This window comes from Cupressus sempervirens, chromosome 6 (genome assembly GCF_028749045.1).
Source record: "Cupressus sempervirens isolate cs-2001-9-10 chromosome 6, ASM2874904v1, whole genome shotgun sequence".
NCBI lineage: Eukaryota > Viridiplantae > Streptophyta > Pinopsida > Cupressales > Cupressaceae > Cupressus > Cupressus sempervirens.
This window is the reverse complement of record NC_143123.1, coordinates 263,498,097-263,518,154: the sequence shown is the minus strand read 5'-3', so window position 1 is coordinate 263,518,154 and position 20,058 is coordinate 263,498,097.

The following is a 20,058-nucleotide window of genomic DNA, read 5'->3' as shown; positions in this document are numbered from 1 at the left end:
TACTCACTCAAAAAATATAACATATACAACTTTGATTATAATTTATGGTATGCAAGTGTGTATACATTTAGTACAATATAAATGACTTTGATTAATTATTATTAATATATATGTTGCTGGAAATTATAATTAGAACAATTGTTCTATTGTCATTGATGTCAAACCTTATTGGTAAGACAATTTTCTATCTAATCTGAGTGTCATATCTATATGATTGATGAAGAGGATTTGTGATGTTGGTAATAGAAAAAAAACCTAGAGGAAAGATTGAGTAACAAAAATAAAACTACAAATGGACACTTGATTGGTTATAATTTGAAAATATAAAGCAATTTTTTAATCATCCTAGAAGAGAAAGATAGTTTCCCTAAAGCCTTGAAGAAGAGATCAAAGCTAGACCAAATGCAGATGTTTGATTGAGTAACATAGAAGATGATTAAGGAACTTGCTATACATATCGAATGATGCTAGTGTCGATTGAGTCATAGTAAGTGTTGAGCATAAATAGTGTTGACCAAACATCAATATTGACAAAGTGATAGTATAAGTGTTGAGTAAGAAATCTAGTAGCAACTGAGTTATCCAATGATGACCAAGTGTCAGAACATAGTGTTGGCCAAGGAACAACATTTTTACAGTTTATGAGAAATCGTAATTTCTAACCAAAAAAATTGATTTCTTGGAATATGAAAAAAATATTTGAGATCAAGATGGATGACCTAAAACACTTAAATCAAGAGAAACCATGTTTGCACATTTCTATGTAAGGATTCATGAAGAAGTTTCTAGAAAAGAAAAGGATGGAAAAAAAGGTGGGCATATTTATTGTATGTATTGAATTTGATCGTAACCCTAACATCTATGATGGTGTTTAAGTGGAAAAAGATTAGAATTACCTATTTAAGGAGGTACAAGGGCTAACCTTAAAGAGTTTTTGAAGGTTGGAGTAGTTGTTGATGCTATTGACTAGTGAACTTAAGAAGAAGGTTGAGAAGAGTTAAGAAGAGAAGTGTGATTACTTGAAGGGTTTCCAAGAGAATAAGAGATTGAGATGATAATGAATGCCTACTAATGGATCAAGTTGTGAGCCAAATTGAGATCTATATTTGCAAAGTGAGTTATATTTATCAGATAATTTTTTTTTTTTACTTTCTAACCATTGTATCAGTATTGAAATCCTCTAATCAAGGATGGCCTAAAAATCATATGTAAATCCTTTAACCAAGGTGACATTCTAGTGGAATGTTCTAAAATCCTCTAAAAAGGTCACTCCTAACAATTTAATTAAATCCTTTAAGAATTTCATATTTAATAGTGTCTTTTGTAACCTTTAACAAGGTTGGATCCTAATAGAGCTCAGTTTATAAGAGTGAAAATATTGGTTACATGTTATTGGTGGTTTTTTCAATATTGGGTTTCCATGTTAAATCCTAGTGTCAAACTTGTGTGAATGTTATATGTGATGATTTAATATAAATGTTTACATTTTGCAAGGTTTTTCTATTTAGGAGAATGGACAACTAGTTGATGTCAGTGAAAGTTGACTATAGAGACATAGTTGCCGAATGTTAAGATCTGAAGTTGGTGTTTGTTTCTTCAATTAGTACATTTGGACTTTGAATAACTGATCCATCTCCCCTCCTCAATTATTCTAAATATTCTAACACTTGGTATTAGATCTATGGTACTTATAGAGAAAATTTTGAAGGTACTTAAACCTAAAGACCATGATGTACAAAAAGGATGTGCCAAGGTTGAACAAAGAGAACTTCCCTGCGTGGCAAAGTTTGATGAGACTACTTCTAGAAAAAATTGGAGAGGGTGCAATACAATTTGTGAAAAAGAAAATGTGGAGATAACAAGATTCCCTCGTGTAATCACCTAAAAATGGTAATCTACACTATTAGCTCCCTTCTCAACATTTTGATTAAATTATTTTATCATCTACCTAGGTCAAAATGCTAAAAATCAATTTGTTTGATTTTAACCTATAGTTTGACTATAATATCTGAAGTCCATATTTGATTAAAAGAGCATGTCCCCTTTAATTAAATAAAAGACCCCCATTCTTTTAACCCATTCAATGTGCACATAAAGTCTTTCTCCTATTTACAAATTAAAAGAAAAGGCTTTTGTCTCGCATGAAAATTCAACTCTCTTTCATTAGTTTACTTGATCTTGCACATGCATCATGCCAAAAGTCAATCCCACCCTTGATCATCCATTTCTTGATCTTCATCTCAATCATCCATACACTTTTAAAAGAGAGAGTTCTCTAGGATCCCTATTTTGAGCTATTGTTATGCTGTAGGTTTCTTGACAAGTTTTATTGGAGTTATGCAAATAAATTCTTACTTCTTATCTCATTCTTGCATTATCGTCCTCATTCTAGCTTAGATGCATTGTCAATAGCTTATATTTCCCTTTTGCAATAGCTTAGATCACTTGGCTTAATTAGAATGGATGTAATAATCTCATTTTTCTTAGCTTAGTTGCATTGTGTATCTCATGATAGTCTAGTTTCATTCTTGCATTGCATGCTCAAGATTTTCCTTGACATTGAAACTATTTCTCTTGCTTAAAGAATCTCTCATTTCATGGTTTACTAGCAAGGGTTGCATCTCCAAGGCTCACTTGAGAGCTCTTTATATACTAATGCACACACCTTTGCACTCCATGACTAGGGATCTTTAATATGCCATTCAAGCATTCCAATCTATGGGATATGGGTTTAGAGGAGTGCACTTTCTTAATATACATTTTTGGCACCCACCGTGGGGCAGGACATCTTAGTTTTGTCTCCTTTTCTACATTTTTTCCTTAAATTTTTGTTTTCTATTCTATATGGTTTTTTTTGTAGTCATGATTATCATGTGATATTTTATTAGTATCATATGATATTTCTTAGTACTGTAGTTCAATACTTTACTAGTTAAAGTATCATACATCTATACAAAAGTTTGTCACACTAGCACTGCAAGTTATATCACATAGGTATAGTAAGAAATATCCTACATAATAGAGGCATCTTCCCTCTATACTAAAAAGTATCATATGATACTCTATCAACAAAAAACTATCACTTACCTAGAACTTGTTGTTGTTTGAGTTTTTTGGTCGAATTTGAGTCTTTGGCATTCTATTTTTTTGGTTTCTTAGATTTTTGGTTTCTTAGGTTCAATACTATCTGATAGAGATTTTATTGTAGGTTTGTACCTTATTTTGGATTAACCTCTTGTTGAACTAACATTTTTAGTTTTTAGGGGTGCTCTAAAAATTCTTACAAAATTCAAAATATTCATGCTAAGAGGCTACTAATTCTTGTTTGTAGGGCTTCCTAAAAGCATAAAAATAAACAAACACATCTTCTTGAATTTCCTTTATTTTGTGTCTCACATTTTACTAGTTGTTCATTTTTGTAGGCACTTAAAACTTGCAATTAAAATCTTTTAGTGGTAGCAAAGTATGTCCTTCACCCTTATGGTGAATCAAAAATCTTGACCTAACCTTAGATTTAGAAAGTAAGTGGGATAATTGATCTTCTTAGTGTGTTTGGGGGATATGATTGGAGCATGATAGTATGCTCTTTACCCTTGTGGTGAATCATAAATCTTAACCTCTAAAAGTGGATCCATTTTGTGTAGTCTAGAAGCCATTAGAGGGCCTTCTCTTGAGTAATCAAGAGGAATGACCCAAGTGGGGACAAAAAAACCTAGCTATTTTGACCCACTATAAACTCAAGGCTATCAAGAACACAAAACCTTAGTAGACATAGTTCTTCTCTTTACTTAATGTGAGTACTTGTGAGATTTAGACCATGAGGAAAATGCTAGGCAAGAATGCTTAAGGTAATCTTGTGGCCGTGAGGTCTGTTACTTGCTAGAATCTAAGGTGTCTCATATTTGGAGCAAGGGAAGTGCTATGAATGAAAGCCCTTTCTAAACACCATAGGTTAGAAGCTACCTTATTTTTTTGCTCAACATCTTGGTGCAAGGAATGATCTTAGTAGATTACCCAAATCACCCCAAGATTTTACATGTACCATTTGTGTCCCTTTCATTATGCTAATGGAATCTCCATGATAAAGCCAATATCTCTTGTGGGAAACCACTTGGTGTGAGGTGAAGGGGCATCAATCATGGGCAAAGTTGTTGAGTAATGAACTGTGGCTTTAGGTAGTATTTCTTGGCATGTGTTTTCAAATATGAATAGACCTATGTGAACATTCTTGAACATCAAACATCTTGTTAAATGTTTATAGGACTTTTTCTTTTGGATATCCCAATTGCTTGAGTTGAAAAGGTTTCTTTTCCCTTGTCCAATTTTTTTAGACATGCAAATTTTTCCTTACTATTTTCAAACCATGACATTTTCTGCTACAAACTAAGTCCTATTCTGTCTACACTACATTCTAGTCTAAAATGCTTGAGAAATCAAACTAAAATATAGGATTTTCAACATCTCAACTATATTTTTCATAGTTCACTAGCCATTTATGGAACGTCTTCTAATAAATATCATGTGATATTTCACACCTATCAAAGTATCAAATCATTGTTATGAATTTAATCACATGCTAGTTGCCAAGTCTATTGCATTGTTTAAGGAAAAGTATCACATGAGTGGAAAGTATCACCCAACTATAGAAAAGTCTATCATATGATAATTGTTGCTAATCTCGTATTGCTTGGTCTTTAGAGAAATATTACTCAGATTCTATTGCTTGTAAAATAGAGTCATAATTGTATCATAGCTGATTTAGGGGTGTCATCACTTCATCCTACTAGAGTTTGGTATAAAATCTCCATGTTAGGTATTGATATAAGTTCAAAATATGGGTCTAGTTTGTTATATGTGAGGTAAAAACATTACTAATGGTCAATTTTAAAAATCTGGTTACCTCTTTATGCTAGATACTTTTTATCAAGCTTCTTTCTCATCTTCTTGGCTTGAGTTGTTAGTTATGTAAGTTCTTGGGCACTCTCAATAAGCCAATCATTTATTTTATCTTTGAAAAGTTATCATTCTTGACCTTACAAGATTCAAATCTAAAACACTTTACCTCATCTTATTAGATGAAGACATATCCTTACATGTCAGTTGTGACTAGGATCCAAGTCAGTCAAGGAAGTCATATTTTTTCACCTTTGAAATATTAGTAACTCAAATTAGGCACCCTTGTGGAAAACTTTGTGTGGAGGAGCCTATCTTTGATAAGCTGCAAGAAGTTAACACTTGGCATAATCCATTATATATCTTTGAGAACCCATTCTTTACACCCTTTGATACTCCTAGGACAAAAGACAATGTGTCACTCACCATGTATCCTAAAGAGAGGAAATGCTAACTAGAAGAAAAAGTGCACCAAGATAAAGAAAAAATACAAGAGTTTATATGCATAGCCATTAGGGAAAGATCATATCATGAAGATAAGGTTGATACTCATGCATGTAATGCTGAAAATAGATAAGGTTACTATAGAAATCCCTTTGGTAACATTCCTCTAGGTGGAAATGATGAAAACAAAACACCTCCAAGAACTCCTAGAATAAATGCTAGAGGGTTTCCATCAACACTAGACACTCACACTCACATCATTAGAGCAAGGTCAATGATGGAATCACTAGTGAAGATCTTATGAGATTTCAACTGCAATACCCCAAAATTGGCACATTGCCATGTAAACCAATTCTAGTCCTATTTTACTCAAAAATTCTCATTATGGTTATCGCTACTTGACCTAATTGTTAGATGTAGAAAACCCTAATATGCATTAATCACATTCTCTATCTAATTCCTAAGTATCGACTCAAACTAGTTACATTAAAACTATTGATTAAATTTGATTTAATTGTAAGTTTTCATACTTTAATTAAATTAAATTACTTATTTAACCTAATGTGCAAAGGAATTAAACATATTTAATTTAATAAGATAATGCCTTTATTTTAATTATTGGGTTTAATTACTCAATTAATTTGAAATATGCATTATGAAGTCATATCTCATTTTGTTAAATTAAATAATCTTCCAAATCTTATCTTCAGTTCAAGAATGGGAATTCTAAGTGATCTATCTCTCAAATTGGAATGACTTAATTAACTTATTCTCACACTCAAGTGAATTTTAGTTAACTCTTCATTATACTTAGGATCTTAGTTAGTTAACCTCACCTATATTGGGAATCTTCCATCTTGACTAAATATTAGCTTCAATCTTGACCATCCATTCAAATTGATCTTGACCATTGGTTAATTTTGGGAATTCTATTTAAGAGGCTTCTAATTACTCATTATGGAGATGGGAATTAAATTACATCAAATTGTTGTTGAAATAGATACCCAATTGCTTAATACTTTCATAGCTTTCATAATTTCTTAGAATTAATATCATCTAGATTAAAATGCACTCATATGGCTTAATTTTCTTTTCTTGTTATTAGATTAGAATTTCATATCATCTAGATTAATTTAAATATCATTTAGCTACATAAATCCTTCATACTAAAAGGTTTAGTTATCCGCTTCTCTGTCTAAGAGCAAAGGCAAAATCCTTCTTGTTAGAAGGCAATAGGCTGCATTGTTGGATTACTTGGATGAACAATTCAATGTTCCTTCTAGGATGTTCTCTCAGGTAATGACTGTGTTGAAGTGTGTGTGAGGATTCGAGGCTCACAATTCATATATACATTTCTAGTGCCCACCATGAGGTTGAGAAATCAATTTTTCTAGCCTCATCTATTTTGTTTTCTATTTTTTTATGATTCTATCACATTTGTCTATACAAGTTTCCATATTTTTTCACAAGACACCTCTTTTTTGTACAAAGAACTGAAGATTTTGCCCCTTTCATTGCACTTCCTTGCATGAAAAAGTGCATAATTGTGTTGTTTCTCATGTGATGCACAACATTTTCTTGCACGAGCCTGTGTAGGATTTTGCACAAATTTTGCAACAAAACATACAAAATATAGTTTTCTAAAATTTAGTTTATCATTACATTTGGCTAACAAGTTTTTTCTAAAGCATTTTCTTTTTGGTTTCTAGTTTTCTACAACATAATAGTGGTTTGTAGGACACTTGATGAAGACATCTTTATCAAAAAAACTTGAAACTTGTATTGATTGTGTGATTGTAGGAAGATTACCAAAGAGATGCATGTCAAAGACCAATTTCAAATTCACTTTAAACATCATTTCTTCTTTTTTCTTTCCACACATAGTATAATTGGGGCTTGTGAACTTGGTATGGTGTAAGACAAGGGAATAGGGGAGTATGCTCTTTACCTCTTAGAAGTCATGCCCAAGGGTAAATCAAAAACTTAGAAGCCTCTAAAAGAAAACATTCGAGGGAGGAAAGAAAGTTAGTGGTTCTCTAGTACGAGTCCTTTTCTATGAAGGGATGATGATTTCCTTTTAGGGAATCAAAATTTTGAGAAAGGACAAGTCTGGATCGATTAAGCTAACTTAGTGATTGACATGTCTTGCATGTTTGGATGACATGGCAAGGTAGAGCAGTATGCTCTTCCCTTTGCGGGAAATCAGAAACTCGGACCCTTAGATATGAAAAACTAGTCTGAGTCAACCCATAGAGGGCCTACCACAATGATTCAACATCTAGGAATGACCCAAGTGAGAACACCCCTTTCATTGGGGATTCCAACTCACTATAATAAAGAGGCTTTGTAGAGTGGAAGACTCCAAAACCATGTTAATTTCTTCCTCTTGATTTTTGATATCACATATGAAGAGGAGGCTCTATTTGTTGCACTTGCTAGTATCAAAACCAATCTTGCTAGTCAAGTGTGTGCACATTTAGAAGTCGGTGTGGGCTCTTGGTCTTAACTTCTATTACAAAGCCACCAAGGATTAATATGAACAGAAGACAAATAAAAATATTTTAATTAGTAGCTACTTGATTCACCTCCGAAAGGGGGCATAATCTTTGTGCAAGGAGGGGGAAGAATCTCTCCTATAGAACTCACCATAGGCATGTACCTTGGTGTTGGAAGGTGGTATATGCACTTGACCCTACCAAAAGGGTGTTCATTCAACATATATGTTATTGAGCTCTTGGAATACACCAAGAATACAGGTGCCCTGTAGTAGGGTGACAGGACTGTGTGAGGTGAACATGTGCACATAAATTGTGGGACAAAGGTTTTTCTTCCTCTACCATTTTTGGTTATAGGGATAAAGTGTGTTTGTTATTGAGTCTTAAACTTGTCCAAACCCATCAAAACAAACTAAAAGTCAAGATTCCCTCATCCCTCTAAGTTGCTTTTTCCTTAATTGGATTGTTTGCAACTACTACTTACTTCCCTTGACTTTCTAAAAAACAATTGTGTTGTTCAAAAACAAAATGTTGTTTAACAACTTGAAAAGCATCTTGCTGTCTATCCAAAATCTATCAAAACAACAAAAAATCTATCTAGAACAATCAAACTTGTAAGATCTCTTCAAATTTAGTCTCAGTTGTCAGCCTGGTCTCTATTTTTGTGCCCATTTTGGGAAAATTTTGTGCGAGTACCTTTTCAACTAGCATTTATTCATGTGACCCCATCCAAGTTCTAGTGTGGTCCTATGCAAATCTTTGCATGAGATCTTCCAACCTTTTTCCTTTTGTTAGAATCCTATTTTTTATTAGTCTAGCACATCCTCATGTGACCTTGTATAAGTCCTCATGCGAGAAACATGGTCCAAAAATTCTATTCTGATTGTTTGCCTACTTCATTGCACTTTTTCACATGGTTCTCTAAGAATCTTCACATGGGATCTTGTCTCAAAATTGTCAAACTATTTTTTATGCTCTAAATTTGGTCTATTACTTGTGATATTTTATCGCTTATCTATCTGCAAATAGTGTCAAATAGCAACATCTTGCTTAGCTGACAACTTGTGACCTACACTCAACCTAGTCTCATTTCTTAGTTACCTTTTTCTTGTCCTTTAGTGCTTGTCATACTCTATCTCATGATAGTCACAATCTTTGGCTATTCTAGCCACTACTCAGATGACTCTTGCCTTAGTATACAACACTCTTATCTTATTTCTTTGAGACTATGTTCTAGTGTGGTCCTTGTCTTAGTTTATTCTTTTTGTCCTTGTCTATGACTATGGCAACAAGAAGTGGAAACATGTTTTATCCCCTTAGACTTAGATGACATAGAGCTAGGGGTCATAATCAAAATAGAGGTTACTTTATAGTTCATACATAGTCTATGTCTAGTTCATCTAGCGAGGAGTCTTCATGATCTCCTTTATTTGTTAGATCACTCATGTTTAGAGAACATTCTCTATCAACTTACAAAAAACTAGGAACCCTTTATATCAAGAGGATCTTGAAACTAGCAAAGGTCATACATCTCCAAATAACACAATGAAATTATTATTTAGAGGACCTTTCCACCATTCACATTCCTAGAATGGCTGATCAAGGACCTATATAAGGAGAACATAGTATAGACCAAGATCAAAATAGAAATGAAAAAACATAAGTAACCTCTTCTTACTGATGAAAATGAGGGAGAGGTAGAAATACTCCTTAAACACATTGAAAAGTGTCGTAAGGCCAAATTTTTTTAGAAAGTCATGGAAATCCTACTTAACAAAGAAAAAGAGAAATACTTTCTCAAACTTGCTCAAGAGGGAGCTAAGCTACCTCATCACTTTAACATTGAAACTATCATTATACCTGAAGAGGAAACTGGAATGTCCAAATTGCAAAAATAGTTGAAGATCATGCAAAACCAACTAGCCCAAATGATGTGTGATAAAGACAAAGTTGTAAAGACATACATATTAGATGCTCTTTGTCCTTTCCCATTTGACAAGAGCATAGACATGCCTCCTTTTCCAAAAGGAGTTGAGTTACCTAAGTACGATAAATAATTTGGAACTACTGATCTCCAAGATCATTTGCAAGAATTCAAGGCCTTGTCCATGGAATTTATGCATAATTGAACATATCTCATGTGTCTATTCCCATGAATTCTAGGTGATCAAGCTATGAAGTAGTTTTCATACTTGTCTACTGGTATCAAAACATTCAATGAGATTGCTAACCTATTTGTCCAACAATAGTCTCACAACATCCAACACCTGGTTAACATTCAAGACTTGTGCAACTTTAAATAGAAAGTTGGTGAGCCTTTCCTCACATTCCTTCAGAGATGGAGACAACTTTACACCAAATATTCATGAAAGATTATTGAAATAGAAAATCTTGACATCTTCACTAATAACCTCCTACATAATTTTGGGTATAGAGGTCAACTTCAAGGTCCATGCACTTTTGAAGACATGGTCACAAAAGCTATAATTATAGAGGAATTCATGGTCAAAAGGGTGAACTAACCCTTCAAAAGGACACTAAGCAAGGATCCACCTCTAAAATAGAAAAATCCAAGTATGTGAACACAAATTGAGAGGTTGATCATGATGGAGTTATTGAAAACATTACTCCTAAACGTACTAAGATAGCCTTCAATCTTATAGACAATCTCGAAGCATCCAAGAATGCTGAGAAACCTCCTTCTAACAATAAGATGTCTGGAAACAAACAGAAGAACATCTCTTGGGTCTTAGGCCCAAAAAATGAGTACACACCTCTTGGTGGACCTTTGGATGTGGTCTATAAGACCTTGCTACAAAACAATATCATTTCTCCATTGGATAACTCTCATCCTTATGATCCACAACCATGACCAGCATCATGGAACAAAACCACTTTTTGCCAATATCACCAAAACAAAGGTCACAAAACCAACAATTGCATCAACTTGCATCACAAGGTCCAAGACCTAATTGATGATGCTGACATTGTTGTGGATGGACATAACATGAAAGTAGATCACAAGGCTTTCAAGGAGCCATTCCCATCTTATGAAAAAGGAGAAACCTCAAAACAAAAATCTCATAACAAGATCAACTATACGTACTCTAATGATGATGATGAGATAGTCCACATGGTTGAACCTATGGATGCTAAGTACTATGGTTTCATCACCATCAAGGGATAACAAGACAAAACTAAAACTAAGACACCATTTGTCTTAAGGGCCCCTTCTTCCAATACATTTGACAATAAACCATTGCAATCTTGTGCCAACACTATTACACATTCTCATGCCAAGTTGGTACTCAAAGGCCCCATGCCTTCTGCTCTTGATCTCAAACAACACAAAAAAAAAACCACTTGCTGGTGCATTTAGAAAAGGAACAAAACTTGCAACAACTTTTCTTGCTAGTATCTATAGTATCCTCAATTAGTTATAACAAACCAATGCTCAAATCACAATCTTTGAGCTTCTCAAAATCTCACCTGCTCATAGGAAAATTCTTAACAAAGCCCTCATTGAGGAAAATGTATATCAAGATCTTGATCTTGAGAGGTTCCAATCTATGGTAGGTCATCGAACCTCACCTTATTATATGTCCTTCTCTAAGGAGGAGGATAATTCACTGAGTCATCCACATAATCAACCTCTACACATTGAGGTCATGATACACCAAAAATATGTCTGTCATGTGCTCATTGATAATGGAGCTGGTTTAAACATTGTCTTTGTTTCTCTAATCAAACAATTAGACTATTCTAAAGAGTCCATTGATCCTCCTCACAAGACAACTAACAAAGCATATGATGAGTTCAATGAAAATCTTTAGGTCTGGTGGTGTTGCCTCTCTACATTGGTCCTATAGAAAGGGATGTCACTTGTCAAGTCTTTGACATTCCCTTGGCTTACAATATTCTGCTAGGAAGACCATGGATACATGATATGCACACTATTCCATCCACTTACCATCAATGCATAAAATTCCCATTTCATGGCTCTGAAGTCACCATACCTGCAAATACTAGCTATACCTCTAACATGCTGAAATGTGCTAAAAAATTTGTACTTGCTAATAGAGAATCTATAGACCATCATTATAACAAGCTAAAACAAATTGAGAAATCACTCAAGCTAAAAGAAATTGGGATGGGTGAATATCACAAAGAACTAGTTTTATCTTTAATATTTCTTCCTGAGTCTCCTTGTGACTATGGGAGACCATCTAAAGAAAAGAGACTTTCATAGACTCATGAAATGCTTTGGCTACATGGGGACTAGTCTTATTGGATGCAACAAAAATGGTCCGATTGATCCTGCCAAAGAAATAGCTAGAAGAAATCAAGAAACATTTGGTCTAGGCTTCAAGAAGATTCTCTTCCATCTAGGAAGTAACAAATTCATACCAGAACTTGAGAGTTCATCTGAATAGGAGTCACAAGCTGAGTCTGATGACCATAACAACAATGCTAATGATGAGGATCCTTATCCTTATCCAATTCTTGATGATTTGGCTAAATTCTTTACAAAACTAGACAATTTTGTACCATGTTTCAACACCATGGATTGTGATACTAATTCTTCTAAGGATACCACTAGTTCACATCATACCCAACAAGAATAGGGAGAGTCTAGTCATGCTTTACACATTGAGTACCTTTGTAAAAATCTAGATGATGAAGGAGAGTTTGTTCCTATCACTGTTGGGGAATTCTACAGTCTATCTCCATGCAGTATAGATTCTCGAGAGTATGAGTTCAACTCTCTCTCAAAAGCAAGACAAACAAAGACATAGATCAAGTTCATGTTTATGAAAACCTCCTAGAAGTAGGGAATCATCTATAGTTAGGTTGGATGAGTCCAATCCAACTAGTGTCCTTGAGTCTTCAATTAATGATGTTAGTGCTCAAAGGCATTCAAACACACTTATGGATGAAGCCACTCTAGGTCTCTAATTGCTCATCCAAGCATTTAATGATTATACTATGAACACAATTGAACCTACCACATCTCTTTCACTCACCTATCTGTAGCCCATAGATTGTAATTCTAATGCATCTAGTGAAGTCCTCACATTCCAAAATGACTATGCTCTTGCTTGTTACTTAGAAACTATCAAAAGAGTAACATCTTCCACTAGTGAACAAAACATGAATATGATTGAAGGTGACATCAAATATCTCAATCATACAATAAAAAAGAAAATAAATAAAAGGTTTGATGGTGAAAACCACATTGTGGTAGTGTTAGAACCTAAAAAAGTAAAAATAAAAGACATATCCAAGGGTGAAAACCTCTCTAAGGTGCCCATGGATGAGATATTTGATGCACTTCCTAGTCATTTTTAGGAGAGATCATTAGTGTTGATAGAGCTAACACAACCAATCAAGTTGGGAATATAAGAACATCCTCACATGATACATCTTGCACAGTCACTATTTCTAAAAGAAAAAGAGGAATTGATTGATTTCTTCCAAGCAAAAAAGATAAACTTTACATGGAAATATTCAAACATGCTAGGATTAGATCCTTGTCTCATAATGCATCGCTTGTCTATCACACAAGGAGTTAAACTACTCAAACAAAACCTTAGGAAAAGGCATCCTCATATTGCATTGCTTGTCAAAGCTAAATTGGAAAAGCTTCTAAAGGCTGGTTTCATCCGTGCTATTGATTATGCTAAATGGATATCAAACATTGTTCCAGTCTCCAAGCATGACAAATCTATCAAAGTTTATACATATTTCTAAGATTTGAAGTTAGCATATTTGAAGGATGATTTTCGACTCCCTAACATTGATATGATAGTGGACATGATTGCATGATATGAGATGTACTCACTTATGGATGGATTTTTTGGTTATAATCACATGAAAATTGCACCAAAAGATCAAGAAAAGATTACTTTCACTTGTGCATGGGGAACTTTCTATATGAACATGATGTCATTTGATTTAAAAATGCTGGTGCTGCATATCAAAGGGCAGCCACTATAATTTTTCATGACATGATGCATAAAATAATGGAAGACTATGTGGATGATACTCTAGTTAAGAGCACAAAATTAAACACTCACCTTCAATATGGGACCTATCTTGTATTGCATGGAGAAATTTAGTCTAAGACTTAATCCTAATAAATATCTATTTGGTGTAATATTTGGGAAATTACTTGGCTACATTGTGTTAGAAATGCTTAAGAATAACTGAGAGGGGGGGTGAATTAGTTATTCAAGGTCCAAATGTCCTAATAAAACTTTTTCACTAAGTATAGTGAGCCCATTCAAACTAACCATGCATTCAAGCTAAACATTCTTCTTAGCAAGTTACTGATAAATCAACATGTAGGAATAAGACATAAAAAATCAACACATGACACAATGATTTACGTGGAAACCCAATTTGGGAAAAACTACTAGTAACATGCTACTCCTTTCTCACTCTTTTGAAGTGATTGCCTATGAAAGGCCTACCCTATTAAAGGCTACAAAACACATTGTTAAATGTGACCCAATTAAGGGATTTCAACCACCCTATTAGAAGTGAGCTTGGTTAAAGGACTTTAGAACATTCACTTGGAATGTCACCTTGTTAAAGGATTTACAAAATGGTTGTTAAACCAACCTAAGTCAATAGGATTTTTCCCTAACTAATACAATTGCTAGAGAGTAAAAATAAGGGATTTTGATTTGATATAACTCACAACATAACTTGTAGATTTTAGATCTCAATTTAGTTCACAAATTTTCCTGACTTTCAGTCTTTGTAGCTCTGACAGCTTGTCCTCCTTTCAAGCTTTGTCTTCTTAAGTCTCCATGCTCATTGTGCCAATGCAATCACCTTTGCGGTCACCTATCAAAGTAGAGTCTTTGTACTTTATTCTTTCCTCTTGATGTCTTCTCCTTGAAACCACACACTCTCTCCCATCTCTCTTTGCTTCTTGACCTATAACTCCTTAAGTAGGAGTCTGGAAATACTTTTTCACTCTAATCTTCTTGCTCATATTTTTGGTTTGAATGGATTAGGTAAGATACAATGTATCTTCCCCTTATCTTGTTTCTTCCAGAAACATCTTGTGCAATCCACCTATATTCACCTAAAAATGGTCTTAACCTAGAATTCTGTGCCACCAGCTCAACATTCTTATCTTCCATCTGGTTCACAAAATTCAAGGTAACAAACTTATAAGCTCAAATCTAGAAAATCTTTGACTTTTTAAAATAATGTAACAACTCGACACTATTGACTTTTTGATATTCAACACATGCAGTGTTTCTTAGCACCTACTATGGATTCACTCAACATCAACTAAGTTTTACTGATGCTTAACACTTATTACATTTTATCTTTCTTAACACTTGAACTTTCTTGGCACTTTCTGTTTCACTTGGCACGCACTAGATTTTGCATTTTCTCAGGACTTACTGATATTCTGTTCGACATGAACTAACTTGCTCGACACCCACTAATGAATTTAGTCAAGCATCATAGATAGTTTTGTTATAACTTATTCTTCTAGAGTTTCTAAGTGTAGCCAACCTCTGTTTCTTGAAGTGTAATATCAATACATCATTTTACCATTGTCTTAATTCATCCTTTTACTTCATTACAAAATCATAACTCAACCTTTCCCTTAGGTGTTTTTGTTACATCTTATTGATTAAATCCTCTTCATCAATCAACTAAGTGATAGTACTTGGATCTTATCGAAAATTTTTATTCTAGCAAATAGCAAGTTTGACATCAGTGACAAAACAATGATTGAAAACATTCTTTATCAACAATCTCCCTTATTCAATAATGATCTTTTCAATTAGATTTCAACAATCTCCCTCTTTGGAATTGATGGCAAACCAAACTAATCAACCAAGTTATCAAAATGTTAACTAGATTAAAACAGTAAGTCAAATGCTAAAAATAATTTTTTTAATTCAAAATTATTCATTCTATCAACAACTTTGAATTTCTTATGACTCCCTCTAAATTCTATAAGTAACTCCCTCTTTCAAAGTACTAGGAATATCTCTTTTGCTGATACACTATCTTCTCCTTTTTGTTCTACTCCCTCTTTGATCTTATCATTTTGATTGATTGATTTCTGTTTGTGTTATTTTCTCCCTCTTAGTTGCTATTTCTTCTTTTACACATTTTATCTGTTGATTTGATCAGTTTCTACTATTTCTCCCTCTTTGACAACAAAGCCAAAGACATTATTTTAGCAACTTATCATGCAAGTGTAGCATTTGTAGGAACTCCAATTTCTCCCTCTATCACCTTGCCTGTGACTTATTTGGAATTTTAGTATTTTAATTACTTCAGGAAAAACTAAAGTAAGTATCCTCTACATCAATTTATATCATCAGCAATCAACTCATTTGATGCAGGGTAGTCTTGCTGTTACTAAAACAACCTTGGATAGGGGTATCACCCCTAACTTACCTCTAAGATACTCAAATGCATCTTTAGGTAATGGTTTTGTGAAGATGTCAAAAATTTGTTCCTTTGAGTTGACATATTCCATCTTCTCTTGTTTGTCTTCCACCAATTCTCTTACATAGTGATACTTAATTGCAAAGTGCTTTGTTTTGGCATGCATCATAGGATTCTTTGATATGTTGATGGTACTTGTGTTATCACAATAGAGTATCATAGGTTTAGTTATCTTCTCCTTCATACCTTTCAATAGGTGCTTGATCTATATAGTATTGGTGTAGTTGATGGCAACAACAACATATTTGGCTTTAGTTGTGGACTATGACGTACAACTTTATTTTTTGCTAGTCTAAGTGACTAATCTTTTACCTAAGAAGAGTGCTCCTCCACTAGTACTTTTTTTGTCATCTATATTACCTCCGCAATCTACATTAGTGTAGGCATTCAACTCAAACTTTTCAGTCATCTTGTAGTATAAACCAAAGTCATATGTTACTTTTAGTTACCTGATTATTCTTTTTACTACCATAAGATGATTTATCTTGGATTTGCAGAAAATCTTGCCACTATTTAGATAGATAATGCAATGTTTGGTCTACTATGTAAAACATACTATAACTTTCCAAACATTGATCTATATGTTGTCTAATTTACTTCAGCTGACTCATCATTCTTGTATAACTTATGTCCTATTACCATTGGTGTACTGACTGGTTTTGAATTCTCTAAGACAAATGTTTTGAGTATCTCTTTGATATATTTTGATTGAGTCACAAATATGCAAGGTTTAAATTGATTTACTTGCAATCCAACAAAGAATTTAATTTTCCCAAGCATTGACATCTCAAACTCATATTTCATTTGATCAACCAAATCTTCGCATACTGGATCTTTTCCTCCAAATATTATATCATCAACAAAGATTTTAGATATTAGAATTTCTTTACCTTTTTTTTTTGTCTTGATATACAAATTTCTATTGTCATCTATTCCCTCAAATCCTATCTTCACAAGATATTTGTGAAGTCTCTCATACCAAACTCTAAGCACTTGTTTCAAATGATACAGTGCTTTATGCATTTTGCAAACCATATCCTTGTTGTTGTCATCAAAAAATTCCTTTGGTTGTTCTATATAGACTTCCTCTTCTAGTATGCCATTCATAAAAGAAAAATTTACATCCATTTGGTAGACTTTAAAACATTTTTAAGTAGCATATGCAAGTAGAGTTCTTATTCCTTCCATCCTTGCAACAAGGGCAAATGTTTCCCCATAGTCTAGTCCTTCTTCTTGTGCATAACCTTTACATACTAGTTTGACCTTATTTCTTGTGATCTCACCATTCTCTTCTAGCTTGTTCCTAAATACCCACTTGGTACCAATCACATTCTTATCAGCTGGTCTTGGAACTAAAGTCCAAGTTTTGTTCTTCTCTATCTGATCAATTTCCTCTTCCATAACTTTGCACCAATCATCATCTTGTAGTGAATCTTTCACCATTTTGGGTTCAATCTTGCTTAGTAGACATGATTCATTTCTCAGTCAATTTCTTGTCATTGGTTGGGTTTCCTTGTCACCAATGATTTGTTTAGCAGGATGATATCTTCTGACATACTTGGATAGTCTTGATTCTGTCCTTGTTTCCATGTTTGGTCTTTTAGCTTTAGTCATTGTGCACATCTCTTTCTGGTAGCTCATCATCTCTTTCATGTGTACTAATTTCACAATTAGGATGTACATTATCTTCATTTTGTAACTCAGCTTTTGAATGCAACTCAACATTCACTGGTTGTGACTTGGTAGATACTGAAACTTGTTGCTGATTCCCAACTTGATTGGTAGCTTCTTTAGGCATTCCTTCATAGAGGTACACAAAGGATCTATACTCTTCTAGTTTCTCAGATTCATCAACTTGAACTTTTTTATGCTCATCAAAGTTTACATTTGCACTTTCCACAATTTTGTTAGTGTTAGTATTTAAACACTTATATGCTTTACTTCTAGTGGAGTATCCAAGGAATATAGCATCAAACTTACCATTTCTAGAATCTTTAAGAATAGAGAATTTACAACCAAACACTTTGAAATGTTTTACATTGGGTGAGTGACCATACCATAATTCAAAAGGTGTTGCATTTGTACATTTCTTGATTTGTACTCAATTTAGGGTGTAAATAGCTATACTTACAACTTCTGTCTAGTACTTTAGAGAAACATTCTTCTCTATCATTAATATTCCAGCATAGTCAATCACTCATGTATTCCTCCTCTCTATAATTCCATTCTATGGTAGAGTTCTAGGTGCTAATGTTTGTCTCTTAATTCCTTTATTATTGCAAAATGTCTCAAATTCTTTTGATGTGAACTCTCCTCCTCTATTTGATCTTAGGCACTTCAGACTCTTCCCTATTTATTTCTCAACCTTGGCCAAATACCACTTAAATATTTGAAATGCATCAGATTGATGCTTTAAGAACATGACAATCATCATTCTAGATTAGTCATCAACAGACAACATTATATATATGTCTCCTTTGTAGCTTTGCACTTCTATTGGGCCACATAAATAAGTATGGACTAACTCTAGTACTTCTTTGGAAGTATAGGTATTACTTTTGAAACTTGACTTGGTCATCTTTCCTAGCTGACACTATTTGCACATTGTGCTATTAGGCTTCTTCAGTTTGGGAAAACCTCTAACTTTCTTCATTTTGCTGATGCTAATTATATTATCAAAGTTGACATGACGTAGCCTCTTATGCCATAACCACACATCATCAATTCTTACAATGAGATAGGTAGCATCTTCCATATATAGGTAAAATAGATTACTCCTATTTTGGTTTGCTTTTCCTATTAGATTTTCATCAGTGTCATAGATTTTGGTAATTTTATTTCCAAATTCTACTTTGTATCCTACATTGCCTAACTGTGACACACTTAGTAGATTGTAGTTAAATCCTTCAACATAATATACATTATCACATGAGATCTTCTCTATAATCTTAATGGAACCTTTTACTTTGATTAGACATGGAGCATCATTTTCAAATCTAACACTATTTCCATCATACTGAGTTAAGGTAACAAATTTACTTTTGTCTATTGTCATATGATGTGAGCACCCACTATCTATGATCCATCTGTCATTATTGTTTACATAGGTTACCAATTTTTTTGCCTCATCATCATCTGACTCATCCTTCATAGCTACATATACTACCATATCATCATTTTCATTTGAATTCTCTTCTTCAACAATGTAGCATTTTTTGCCTTTGTCTTTGTAATCTTTGTTATCATCTTCTCTTCTATTCTTGTACTTGTTGGGTTCTCTGTAGTTCTTTTTATATCTGCATCTTGCAGCAATATGTCCTACTTCATTTCAATTATAACAAATGATAGGCAACTTACCTTTGAATTTACCTTTGCCTCTGTGAAATCTTCTGTCCAACAATGCTTCCAATTGTTCCACATATTCTTCATCTATGTTGCTATCACTGGATGCATATTTTATCTTTCTTTTCTTCTTCTTTGGTTTCACCTCTTCAATTTTTTTCAATAATAGCTTGGACTTGAAAGCAAATTCAAGATTCTCAGGTTTGCAATTATCAAAGCTGGATAACTCAAATGCAGTAAGTCTTCCCACTATACCTTCAAGAGTTAGTTTATTTTCTAGTATGCATCTCAACTCTTGGGTGGCTGATACTCTAATAGCATAGATGGGGAGCAAGGTTCTTAAGACTTTTCTAATAATAGTTTCATCATCTAAATGGCCAGTTGCACTTCTTAT